This window comes from Magnolia sinica, chromosome 14 (assembly GCF_029962835.1).
Source record: "Magnolia sinica isolate HGM2019 chromosome 14, MsV1, whole genome shotgun sequence".
In the NCBI taxonomy this organism is placed as follows: Eukaryota; Viridiplantae; Streptophyta; class Magnoliopsida; order Magnoliales; family Magnoliaceae; genus Magnolia; species Magnolia sinica.
Window position 1 is genome coordinate 57463852 of NC_080586.1, and position 14344 is coordinate 57478195.

The window sequence follows — 14344 nt, forward strand, 5'->3', positions numbered from 1 at the left end:
ACCTTGATATTTACAACGGATTGGCTGGTGTACAGCACACTAGCAAACAGCTGGTGTAAATGACGTCAACAGGTTCTGTGGGCCCCACGGGATGTATATGTTGCATCCAAGCCATCCAGATGATGGGACCCGCCACTGAACTGACGTCAGCAGACTCTGTGGGTCCCACATGATGTATTTATTTCATCCACACCGTCCAAATCATCTGGACAGTGCTGGACTTAATGGATGGTGCTGTGTGGGCCACACCGTGATGTATCTGTTAGCCACGCCGTCCATCTATATTCTGGACAGGTAGGGACCGCTTTGATGACTATTGTATATTCACACGTCCATCCGTTTTTCCTTGTCAGTGGGTGGGACCCACCTTGATGTATTTATTTCATCCACACCATCCATATTTGTACTGGACGGTGCTGGACACAGTTTGGATGGTGCTGATTTACTTGGGGACTGTTTGGATGGTGCTGACGCACCTGGACATAGTTTGGATGGTGCTGATATACATAAACAATGTTTGGATGGTGTTGATGCACCTGATCAAAATTTGGATCGTGCTGATTTATATGGATAATGTTTGGACAGTGTTGGTCCTCATTGATGGGCCATGAGCCCCATGGATTGATAGTGTACAGTGATACACATGTTACACCTACAACTATTGAAATGATTTTGGAATGGTCCAAGCCACTTGAGGACCATTGGTACGACCCATCCATGAGGCCTATCATGATGCATTTTAGCTCATGGGTGGGGTCCACCTGTTTGTATTGTCAGGCCTAGATACGTGACCCATTTGGTGCATACGAGACCCAAGTAGTGCAGCCCACTTGTTATATATAAGGCCCATGTGTGAGGCCTATGGTGATGCATTTACAGCCCATTGATGAGACCCATTGTGATAGGTTAGAGAGCCATGGGACGAGGCCCATTGTGATATATCCAAGGCCCATGGGCATGGCCCATTGAAATGCATTTACGGCCCATGGGTGAGGCCCAATATGATGTATTCGAGGCCCATTATGATGTATCCGAGGCTCATGGGCGAGGCCCATTGTGATGTATCCAAGGCTCATGGTGAGGCCCATTGTGATGTATTCGAGGCCCATGGGCGTGGCCCATTGTGATTTGTTTGAGGCCCTTGTATGAGCCCAATGTGATATATGAGAGGCCCATAATGGGGCTCAACGTGATGTATGTGTGGCCGTTATGTTGTGTATGAATCCCCAATGTGAGCCACTCCTTAGGAGCAATGTTGGTTAGAGCTCGACATTGATGGGCAATGATGGTTGGATGTCCACATTGTGATCTTCCTTTAGGCCTTGTTAGGCCCATTTTCATCATTCTCTTAGTGGGTTAACCCTAATCAGTGGGCCTCATTTTGCCATAGATGGATGGTTTCGCGCTATCGGATTTGATATAACCACGGCCGAGGGCCGATCTTTATATTATGGTTGATCGGCTGTTTATCATTAATCCTGCCATGTTTATATGCTAATTATCGGTGTCAATTATCGATGCTGATTGTTAGTGCCGAATGTTGATGTTGATCCCCGATTCCGATTGTCGAGGCCGAGTATCTAGGTCAATTCTAATTGTCGAGGCCGAGTATCAAGGGCGATTCCGATTTGTCGAGGCCGACTGAATAGGCCGATTCTGATTGTTGAGGCCAAGTATTAAGGCCGATTCTGATTGTCGAGGTCGTGTATCGAGGCCAATTCAGATTGTCAAGGCTGATTCCGATTGTCAAGGCCAATTGAATAGGCCGATTCCAATTATCTTAAATAGGCCGATTCTGATTGTCGAGGCTGAGTTTCAAGGCCGATTCCGATTGTCGAGGCCGGGTATTGAGGCCGATTCCGATTGTCGAGGCCGATTATATAGGCTGATTCTGATTGTTGAGGCCGAGTATCGTGGCCGATTTCGATTGTCGAGGCCGAGTATCAAGGTCGATTTCGATTGTCGAGGCCTATTTTGATTGCCGAGGCCGATTGTCGAAACCTATATGATGTATATGCGACCCGTAGTTGAGGCCCATCGTGATGTGTATTTGACCTGTGTGATGTATATGCGGCTCGTGTTTGAAGCCCAATGTGATGTATATGTGGCCCATATTTGAGGCCCATTGTGATGTGTATTCAGCCCGTGTTTAAGGCCTAATGTGATGAATATGAGGTCTATGTGATGAGGCCCATCATGATGCATTTAAGGGCTAGACAATGAATCCCATTGTGATGTATATTAGGCCCTTATGCGAGGCCATGGGTCCACTATATGTTAAGCTCTATGTGGGCCATTCCTTGGGGGCAATGTTAGCTAAATGTCCACATTGTCAAGGCCGATTGTTGATGCCGGTTATTAATATTGATTATGAGTATGTGGCAGCATAGCATCTGTATTGCATAATTTGATATTGATTGACTCATGAACTTGTCAGTATTTCTGATATTGTATGATTATGGCACTGTATTGGATACTTGGCACTAACCTTGCGCGCACACTTACACCACCCTCTAAGCTTTCTATAAGCTTATGCAGGATAGATGCGTGCAGGTAGCATAGGGTAGCAACAGCATTGAGCTTGGAGCATGCAGCCATCTTCTAGAGCTTTGATTTTTGATATATGTATTTCCCTTTCAGCACTATATTTAAATGTTTATATTAGTGGATATGTGATGATGATGTTGCCTTTGTGATTTGGGTATAATTTTGGTTATGCTTCTTACGAGTAAAACGTACATTGAAAAATCCTCCTTGTAGGGTCCCAGGATCGAAACCTGGCACATGGGCACTAGGAGCCGAGAATGGCATACTACGGAGGCGTTGGCACCGGATTCACCGATCGGGAATTCTGTTAATCCAATTTCTAGCTTTGGGGCATAACAGAAGATGGTATCAAAGCATAACTTGGGAATACCTGAAGATAACATCACATATCTGCTGATAACTACCCTACACTTTATGATTGTTGAGAACCTAGAATGGTTAGATCCCTGAGTTCGAATAACTTAGAGATTTTCTGACATAGCTCCCTTCCATTGAGATTGTGACGCTACATAGTATTCCCGTTTCGATCGTTTTTGATCCGGGATCCGAGGATTAGTGTGGTTCACCATTCTATTAAGGAGGCGTCTTGGGAGCGCAAGGTTGAGATTAAAGAGCACTATCTTCATCCTTTTATAGGTTGATTGTGCCTTCACATATATGCTTGATGGTGATTCCTCTTCCCTTGTCTGTTTTATAAATTTCGAGGATGAAATTTTTATTAAGAGGGGAGAGCTGTGAGGCTCGTATCCAAGACCGTACTGTTCCGGAGGCTTCCGCGGTCCTCCCGGTCGAACTCTAGCGACTTGCGATTTGTAATCGGCAGTTGCGCACGACACTGAGTTGTATCCCATTTTTCAGAGTCGGTTCAACCCGAGACCTGTACCCTTATGACCGCACCGTCGCCGCGGTTTCGATGCCGCGTTTCACGCGCTGAGGCAATACCCAAGAGACTGCGTTCAGTTCGAGAAAATGCCCATGTTTGCAATCCCAAGAGAATCTTTACAACATGTCCCATCAATTAAGTACACATCCATCACTTCATATGTCAAGTACAAGCAACCATCCTCTCTCTTACACAAGTACCATAAAGTCAACAAGCACCTTACCTCTCATGTCACTCCACCATCCCTCTCTCCCATCACCTCTCTCTCTCTCTCATTCTCCAAGCAAGAAACGTCCAAGCAAGGGAGCTTCCCATGGAGAGAAGTAAGTTTGGCCCACTTCCTACCACCCGATCCCCCCTTCCATAATCGATCTCAACTGTTGAATCATGTCCCATTGGAGCTAAGATGAGGAGGAGCCTAAGAAGAAGCAAGAACGGTGGGTGATTTTCTTAATTGATTTGTGATTTAAGGGCCCACATATGTGGGACCCATCTTGATGTATGTGTTGAATCATAGAGGGACCCATAGTGGTGGGGTCCCACCACCATCCGATTTCTCCCACTTTCTCTCTCCTTCTCTCTCTCTCTTTTTCATATGATGGCCCACCTTGATGTTTGATCTACACCGTCCACATAGGGACATTGGGGCCCTGATGTGGTGGCCGTTCACGTGGGACGTGATCATTGACCCCACCCTGATGTATGCATTATACACCCACACCATCCATCTAATGGACGTGTGGGGTCCACCTTGTGATATGTTTCATCCCAACCATACATCAGAGGACGTGTTGGAGCTATGGGGATCCACCTTGTATGTGTTTTAACCCAGCTGTCCACCATTTGGATAGTGGGTGTTCATTGTGATGTATGGGTCTTATCCTCACCGTCCAGTCCTCTGGACGATGGGACCCACCCAATGTATACATTGTATATCCAATCGTCCATCTGCCGGACCATCAACTGCGTAGCTGTATGGGCGTCAGCAGGAGGTATATGTTATATCCTGTCCGTCCATTTAGAGAGATCATTGCAGGGCCAGCCCGCTGGATAGATCCATCGTCCAGCAGGTGTGAGACCGCCCAGATGTATATGTTCTATATCTCCACCATCCATTTATGGACAGGTGGAAGTCCTCTTGATGAGTGCTATCCACGTGGACACCACAGGATGTATATACCTTATATTCTCACCGTCTAGCTCTCTGAATGGTGGAATCCATAGGAATGTTGTGTTTTATCCTCACCGTCCATCTGAACGATGGGATCTTCCATGATGTGTGTACTTCATCCACACTGTGCATTCGTAAACCCACCTTGATAGGTATATATCCAAGTAGTTCATCTGTTGGGTCCCGTGCAGCGGGCAGCTGCTGTTGCCCTGCACATCACCAAGTTTTGGGGCCACTGATGTATGTGTTTATATCAATGCCGTCCATCCCAACGTCCAGTGTCTGGATGCTGCACGTGCTGGATGGTTTTGAAATAATGTATATAATAATATAATATAATATTATATATATAATATATAATTTATATCATGTGGTGGTGGCCCCATGTGGGACCCACCTTGATATTTGCAATGGATTGGTTGGTGTACACCACACCAGCAAACAGCTGGTGTAAATGATGTCAACAGGTTCTGTGGGTCCCACAGGATGTATATGTTACATCCAAGCCGTCCTGTCACGCCGTGAACTCGAAAACCGGGCTAACAAAATTCTCGATCGCTGAATTCGGTGCCAACAGCCTCCGTAGTACCCCATTCTCGGCTCCCGGTACCCATACACCAGGTTCTGATCCTAGGATGCTACAAGGAAGATTTATAATCATCGGTCTGATTCATAATGAGCATAACCAAGCATAACCCACGAACAATAACTACAAGAACACCATCATAAAATCTACTATGATTAAAAACTTTTAAGTACAATGCGTCTGAAAGGAAATACAGGATAATGATGATGACAGAAACTCCAAAAGCTCGACTACACACTCCTGCTGCTACTATGCTACGGCTGCGTCCTGGCGTCACCTGCACGCATCAATCGTGCATAAGCTTATAGAAAGATTAGAGGGTGGTGTAAGTGTGTGCGCAATTTAAGGTTCTTAAAATGGAAGGTCAGAGTAATGCGGAATCATGGTGATGAGTACATGAATGCAATCAGCCGTACCAAAGCTACGCGGTGCAAGATATGAATGCTATCGGCCATAACACGGCCATGCGATGCAAGATGCAACTCAAGCATGCTAATCCTCATCATGTATCAGTACAGTTCACATTCAGGATAATCACTGGGGTTTAGTACACTCTAAGAGGCACTGCCGCTCTCCTAGCCGCATAGTCCAAGTGAGCGTAAGAAACCTCACTATCTGCCTGGCCAATAGTCTGCCAATACCCATCCGGCATATCGATAGCGGACCCATTCACGAGCTGGTCAAACTCAGCCTAGTATTGCCCCCTACCCTCAGGCGAGTAAGGCCACACCCCTTTCTAACCGACCACGACACAGTGGGAGATGCGGCCTCTTGGTATTCGGCCCTCGTGAGCTCATATATGCACTCGGTCTCGACGTTGGAGTCATCCTTTGGTACCATCGGGTTTAGGGATTTTCACCCAGGGACATCTATGGCGCCCGTATGCTAGAACCAAACATTTTCGGTATCCAATCCAGCCACCTACGATGTGTCTGTGGAGGCTATGGCCCTGATGTCACTAGGACATACAATGAGCACAATCACACGAATGCAAGTGCATGAATCATACCATCAGACATGCAACAATCCTGCGTGTACCGCGTGCTCATGTAGGGCAACTTCGCCTATCAGGGAGTCCATAAACTATCTACCCAAAGGCATGTGCAATGATCAGTCAATCCTCACATCAGGCATACATATGATGCGTATGATCATGAATCATGAATCTATATTAAGCATGTTATGTGGTGATGGGTTCTGATCAAAATGAATATGGGCCTAGATGGCCTACACATTACAGGTATGGGCCTATTAATGGGCCCTAGGGAGAGAGTGACAATGCAGACATTTAACCAACATCATCCTTACAATGTGAGCATCAAACCATCATTGCTCCCAAGGTGTAGCCCGCTATAAAATCAACACATATACCATGGTGGAATCATACTACAATGGGCCTTATGTACGTCCCATAGGGCCTTGACCCATGGGCCTCCAGTACATCAAATGGGCCTCATACATGGGTCTCGTATATACATATCAAGGTGGGCCTCAACGACGGGCCACAAATACATCAAGATGGGCCTAGTCACATGGGCCTTACATACATTACAATGGGCCTCATAATATGGACCTTATACAAATCAAGGTGGGCCCCAATGGATGGCCCACAAATACACCAAGATGGGCCTCAACACATGGCCTTAAAATAATTTCCAAAATGATTGAACGGTTTGGATGAAACACATGCATCATGGTGGAGCCCACACTAATGGAGGGTGTGGATTAGAATACATACACAAGTGGGTCCCATGTGGGGCCTATCATAATGTTTATTTTCCATCTAACCCATTGATAAGGTTACTCAGACCTGGGGCCCACAGTAATGTTTATTTTCCACCCAACCTGGGCCCACTGTAATGTTTATTTACATCCAATCTGTGCATAAGGTCACGTGGACCAGGGTCCACCATAATGTTTATTTACATCCAACCTGTTGATAGGGACACGTGGACTTGGGGGCCCACTATACTGTTTATTTGCATCCAATCTATTCATACGGTCACGTGGACTAGGGTAGGGCCCACTGTAATATTTATTTATCATGCAATCTGTTCATAAGGCCACGTGGACCTGGGTGGGATTGGGGCCCACCGTAACGTTTCTTTGCCATACAACCTGTTGACAGGGTCACACGGTCAGGGAGCCCACCATGATATTTATTATTATTATTATTATTTATCACGTGGACAAGGAGCCCTCTGTGATGTGGTTATGGCTGATTGCATTCATGTACTCATCGCTATGATTCCGCATTACTCTGACCTTGCATTCTGAGCACGCTTATATTGCGCACACACTTACACCACCCTCTAAGCTTTCTATAAGCTTATGCACGATTGATGCGTGCAGGTGACGCCATGACGCAGTCGTAGCCATAATCTCGCCGTAGTTGAAGTGTGCAGCCGAGCTTCTGGAGTTTTGTTACTTTCGTTACATTGTATTTTCCTTTCATACGCACTGTACTCAAAAGTTTTTAATCATAGTGGATTTTGTGATGGTGTTCTTGTGGTTATTGTTCGTGGGTTATACTTTTGGTTATGCTCATTATGAATCATACTGATGATTATAAATCCTCCTTGTAGTATCCCAGGATCGGAACCTGGTAAATGGGTGCTGGGAGCCGAGAATTGGGTTCTACGGAGGCTGTCGGCATCGGATTCGACGATCAGAAATTTTATGAGCCCGGTTTCTGAGTTCGGGGCGTGACACGTCCAAATGATGGGACCCGCCACTAGACTGACGTTAGCAGACTCTATGGGTCCCACGTGATGTATTTATTTCATCCACACCGTCCAAATCATCTGGACAGTGCTGGACTTAATGGACGGTGCTATGTGGGCCACATCGTGATGTATCTGTTAGCCACGCTGTCCATCTATATTCTGGACAGGCAGGGCCCACTTTGATGACGTGTTGTATATTCACACGTCCATTCGTTTTTCCTTGTCAGCAGGTGGGAACCACCCTAATGTATTTATTTCATCCACACCATCCAGATTTGTACTGGACGGTGCTGGACACAGTTTGGATGGTGCTGATTTACTTGGAGACTGTTTGGATGGTGTTGACTCACTTGGACACGGTTTGGATGGTGCTGATATACATAGAAAATGTTTGGCTGGTGCTGATGCACCTGGACAAATTTTGGATTATGCTGATTTATATGGACAATGTTTGGACAGTGCTGGTCCTCATTGATGGGCCTTGAGCCCCATGGATTGATAGTGTACAGTGATACACATGTTACACCTACAACTATTGAAATGATTTTGGAATGGTCTAAGCCACTTGAGGACCATTGGTACGGCCCATCCATGAGGCCCATCATGATGTATTTTGGCTCATGGGAGGGGCCCACCTGTTTGTATTGTTAGGCCAGATACATGACCCATTTGGTGTATGCGAGGCCCAAGTAGTGCGGCCCACTTGTTGTATATAAGGCCCATGTGTGAGGCCCATGGTGATGCATTTACAGCCCATTGATGAGACCCATTATGATAGGTTAGAGACCCATGGGACGAGGCCCATTGTGATATATTTGAGGCCCATGGGCGCGGCCCATTGAAATGCATTTACGGCCCATGGACGAGGCCCAATATGATGTATTCGAGGCCCATTGTGATGTATCCAAGGCTCATGGGCGCAGCCCATTGTGATGTATCTGAGGCTCATGGGCAAGCCCATTGTGGTTTATTCAAGGCCCATGGGCATGGCCCATTGTGATTCATTTGAGGCCCTTATATGAAGCCCAACGTGATATATGAGAGGCCCATAATGGGGCCCAACATGATGTATGTTGGTCGTTACGTTGTGTATGAATCCCCTATATGGGCCACTCCTTAGGAGAAATGTTGGTTAGAGGTCCACATTGATGGGCAATGATGGTTGGATGTCCACATTGTGACCTTCCCTTAGGCCTTGTTAGGCCCATTTTCATCATTCTCTTAGTGGGTTAACCCTAATTAGTGGGCTCCATTTCATCATAGATGGATGGTTTCACACTATCGGATTTGATATAACCACGGCCGAGGGCCGATCTTTATATTATGGTTGATCGGTTGTTCATCATGGATCCCTCCTTGTTTATATGCTAATTATCGGTGCCGATTATCGATGTTGATTGTCCGTGCCAAATGTCAATGCTAATCACCGATTCCGATTGTCGAGGCTAAGTATTGAGGTCGATTCTGATTGTCGAGGCCGAGTATCAAGGTCGATTGAATAGGCCGATTACGATTGTCAAGGCCGAGTATTGAGGCTGATTCCGATTGTCGAGGCCAAGTATTGAGGCCGATTCTGATTGTCGAGGCCGATTGAATAGGCCAATTCCGATTGTCAAGGCCGATTCTAATTGTCGAGGCCGAGTGTCAAGGCCAATTTCGATTTGTCGAGGCCAATTGAATAGGCCGATTCTGAGGTCGAGTAATGAGGCCGATTTTGATTGTCGAGGCCAATTGTATAGGCCGATTCTGATTGTCGAGGCCAATTGTATAAGCTAATTCTGACTATCGAGGCCGAGTATCGTGGCCGATTCTGTTTATTGAGGCCGATTGTATAGGCCAATTCCGATTGTCGAGGCTAATTATATAGGCCAATTCCGATTGTCGAGGCCAATTTTGATTGTCGAGGCCAATTTCGAAACCTATATGATGTATATGCGACCAGTCGTTAAGGCCCATCATGATGTGTATTCGGCCTGTGTGATGTATATACGGCCCGTATTTGAGGCCCATTGTGATGTGTATTCAGCCCGTGTTTAAGGCCTAATGAGATGAATATGAGGCCTATGTGATGAGGCCCATCGTGATGTATTTGAGGGTTAGGCAATGAAGCCCATTGTGATGTATATTAAGCCCTTGTGTGAGGCCATTGGTCCACTAAATGTTAGGCTTTATGTGGGCCATTCCTTAGGGGCAATGTTGGTTAAAGTCTACATTGTCGAGGCCGATTGTTGATGTCGGTTATTAATACCGATTATGAGTATGTGACAGCATAGCATCATGATACATGCCCATATGCATCATTTGCATGTTTGTTATGAGATGTGGTTGACCATTGCATATGTCATTGAGCAGGTTGTTATGAGACTCCTTGATAGGCAGAGGTTATCTCACATGAGCGCATGGTATGCGCAGGATTGATGCATGACTGGATTGTATGACTCATGCATCTTGCATTGTGTGTTGTGACTACTGTACGCCCTAGCAACATCAGGGCCATAGCCTCTATAGGCATATTGTGGATGGCCAGATGAGACACTGAAAATATTTGGTTCTAGCATATGGGCACCATCGATGTCTCTGAGTGAAAATCCCTAAACCTCCGTAGCTAGGAGATGCCCCAACGTCAAGACCGAGTGGATATATATAAGCACATGAGGGCCGAATACCAGGATGTCACGTCTCCCACTATGTCATGGTCGGTTGAGAGGGGGCGTGGCCTTACCCGCCTGAGGCTAGGGGGCATAGCTAGGCTGAGTTTGACCAGCTCATAAATGAGTCCGCTATCGACGTGCCGGGTAGATATTGGCTGACTACTGGTCAGGCGGATGGTGAGGTCTCTTCCACCTGCATGGTCGCACGTCAGTGGGTGGCAATTGTATGTAGAGTGTACTAGACCCCGGTAATGATCCCAGAGAGGAACTGTACTTATATGTGGACTTATTGAGTAGGAGTTGCATACTCATTCATTCATTTCATTCACTATCCACTTGGGCTGGTGGTGCGCAACTAATTGTTGTGTACCTTTGCATGGCTAGGATTTCGGTTGGGCGCACGACTAACATAAGATCAAGAGTTTACCACATTGAGTCTGACTATCCAAATTTAGGTATGGGATTGGTTTGGATAGAAGTCCCTTTTGATGGATCCCGTAGCTTGCGATACTACGTAATATCATCCTGACTTCACACTCTAGCATGGTCATTCCATTCGCACCGCATATTGCATTACATCTGCAGCATATGACATTTTGGGTCATTGTGTTTCTGTATTTATATGGTCTAGGTATAACTGATGCTATTCGTGAACTCATCAGGAATTGTATATTGCATTGCTTCCTCGACATCTAATATTTGGCTCTTTATGACTCGTCATTTGCATAATTGATCTGTATTGCGTAATCTGATATTGATTGACTCATGGACTTATTAGTATTTTTGATATTGTATGATTATGGCATTGTATTGGATACTTGGCACTTACCTTGCACATACTTATACCACCCTCCAAGCTTTCTATAAGCTTATGCACGATAGATGCGTGCAAGTGGCATAGGGTTACAGCAGCATCGAGCTTGGAGCATGCAGCCATCTTCTGGAACTTTGATTTTTGATATATGTATTTCCCTTTCAGCACTGTATTCAAATGTTTATATTAGTGGATATGTGATGATGATGTTGCCTTTGTGATTTGGGTATACTTGTGGTTATGCTTCTTATGAGTAAAACGTACATTGGAAAATCCTCCTTATAGGGTCCCAGGATCGAAACATGGCACATGGGCGTTGAGAGTCGAGAATGGCGTACTACGGAGGCTGTCGGTATCGGATTCGGCGATCGGGATTCCTGTGAATCCAATTTTTAGGTTTGGGGCGTGACAATGTTATTCTTCCTTTATCAACTTGTGACAAAAATAGGGAGACTGATGGAATGTTATATGTGTATGGAATGCTATAAATATATATATATATATATATATATATATATATATATATATATATATATATATATATATATATATATATATATGCAATGTTATATGTGTATTCACAGGGGGAGTGTCAGTTGAGCACCATCGGTTATGAGCTAAAGATTACAAGCTACGAAGACTAATGTTGTTGAAGATGTGTATGGTTAATCTTGTAAAAGAATGTATATTTGTAATGTTGTGTGTTTTGTCATGAAATTGACAAAGGGAGCGATTTAGGTGCTATGATGTTGAGCATACATAGGTTGTCAAATTTCGTGAGACAAAAGCGCTTCAAGGTAGAACTTGAAGATCAGCTCAAGATCGGCTTATGTTGTAATGCCCATAATTTTTGTTAATAAAATTTAAATTTAAAAATTTTAATTTTAATTTTGAGTAGGAAAGAGATCTATTAATCTCATCATCTTTTCTCTTATCTCTCTTTATTCAAAACTTTCCTTATATCTCGTAGTCTCTTAACGAACCCTCTTTCTTAAAAAGGAACGTAAGAGAGCGAGAGTCTCATCAAAACTAAAAGAACCAAAGAAAAACTCATAGAAAAAAAAGTACGAAAGAGAAAGTGGGAAGGAGGATTTTTGAAATTCACTTAATCAGGTTAGTATTTTATTTTATTTATGCAATAGTTAATTTGTCATCATCTATACATTGGATAGATTGGATTAATTAAACATCCATTGTGTAGGTTTAATTCATTCATATGAAAAGGTATGCGCATGGCTTTAAGACTAATGTGTAGAATGTGAGATTTTAAGATACGCACATGACTATAAAGCTAATGTGTAAAATGTGAAACTTTTTCTATGATGAACAGCGATCAGTATGATCTGTACTGATCATGAGTGTCATAAGACTTAATTATGTAATATTTTTAAGAATCAGACCAATTCGACACCTTAATGGACCGTACTGATCATATATCTACCAATTTTCTTCATTAATCTAATGAAATTGAATAAATACCGGAAGAGTAATTCGCTTCGCAAGATATAACTTGGCATAGAGAATTATATGACATAATCTGAAATGTGTGATTAAATCATCCCCATTCATTAGTTTCTTAAGATTAAAATATTAAATTCTAGACCAATCGAACCATTGGATGGGCAACATCGATCTGAAGAAATGATAGATAATGAATTATACGTTTTATTCATTATGTATAATTGTAAAATTAAATAAAGTTCTTATTTATGTGATTTTAGGAAGTCCTAATTCAATTCAAACCGTTGGTTCATGGAATCATCTCCACTAAATTAAGGTGAGTGATCCCGATGTGTTTCCCATCCATCAAGTTAAAATAGATGGATTATTTGATATGTTGTATGCTCACCCTGATATAATTACCATGTACTCTTAATTGATTTATATGAATGCGTGATTTTTGTATTAATAATTATATGATTTGATTAATGTGTTAGACTATGTTAATTCAAATATGATAATCAAATAATCTATGCAATACATGATTCATGATTACTTGATGCATCTATCAATTGTATATACAATACGTACTAAATTTCTGGGGGAACTCCCTGGATGGTATCCTGGTAGAATCGTTACTAGAAGTTCACTGTACTAGTGAAAGCCTACTTAAGGAGTAGATGCGGGCCTTGCCTATGCCTACCAAATGGTAGAAGCCTACCAAAGGGCAGATGTGAGTTGACGAGTTTCCAACTCAAGCAAGTGGATGGATTCCCACTTGATGCATTGATGCATTGCATTTGCATTTTTTAATTATATTATATATGATTATTGACATTCTATTATAATTTGATGTAAAGAACTATGTCGGGAATTCTCACTAGGCCTGACCAGCTTACCCTTTATTGATGTAAAACTGTACAGATGAGCAATTAGTTGATGAGTTTGCTTAAGAACAAGAAGTTGTGGTTGAACTGGTGCACAATGCACGTGAGATGTAGCGTACCAATCAGAAGAGGAACTGGCCGCATTTGGACCATTCCTAATTATTTTATTAGAATTTTATATGTTAAGATAATTTGATTACTTGTAATATTTTAAGCATTTAATTGATTTTATTTAATTGAATTGTTCTAGGTCTATAGCAAGTATTCATTGATAAGCTGTATTGACTGATGGACAAATTTATGCTGATTGAATGTTTATAGATGTTGAGAATAGACGAATGTTGATGATTAAATCATTGTGTGAATGATTGTAAATGGACCTAGTTGGAATCTAGAAATGAATATTAATTTTGCCATTGGATGATTGTATAATGGAGTTGAATTAATACACTTTGTGTACGAGTTACGACTCGCAACTCGGGTCTGAGGGTGCACACTCTATACTCGAATTTCGGGGCCTAACATATGTTCAAGAAAAAATTGGCACAACTTCTCAAAGAAATTGTCACCCAAATTCAAGACAAAGTCCAAGATAAAGTTCAAAGGAAAGTTCAAGTTGAAGTGACTCAGATATTTGAT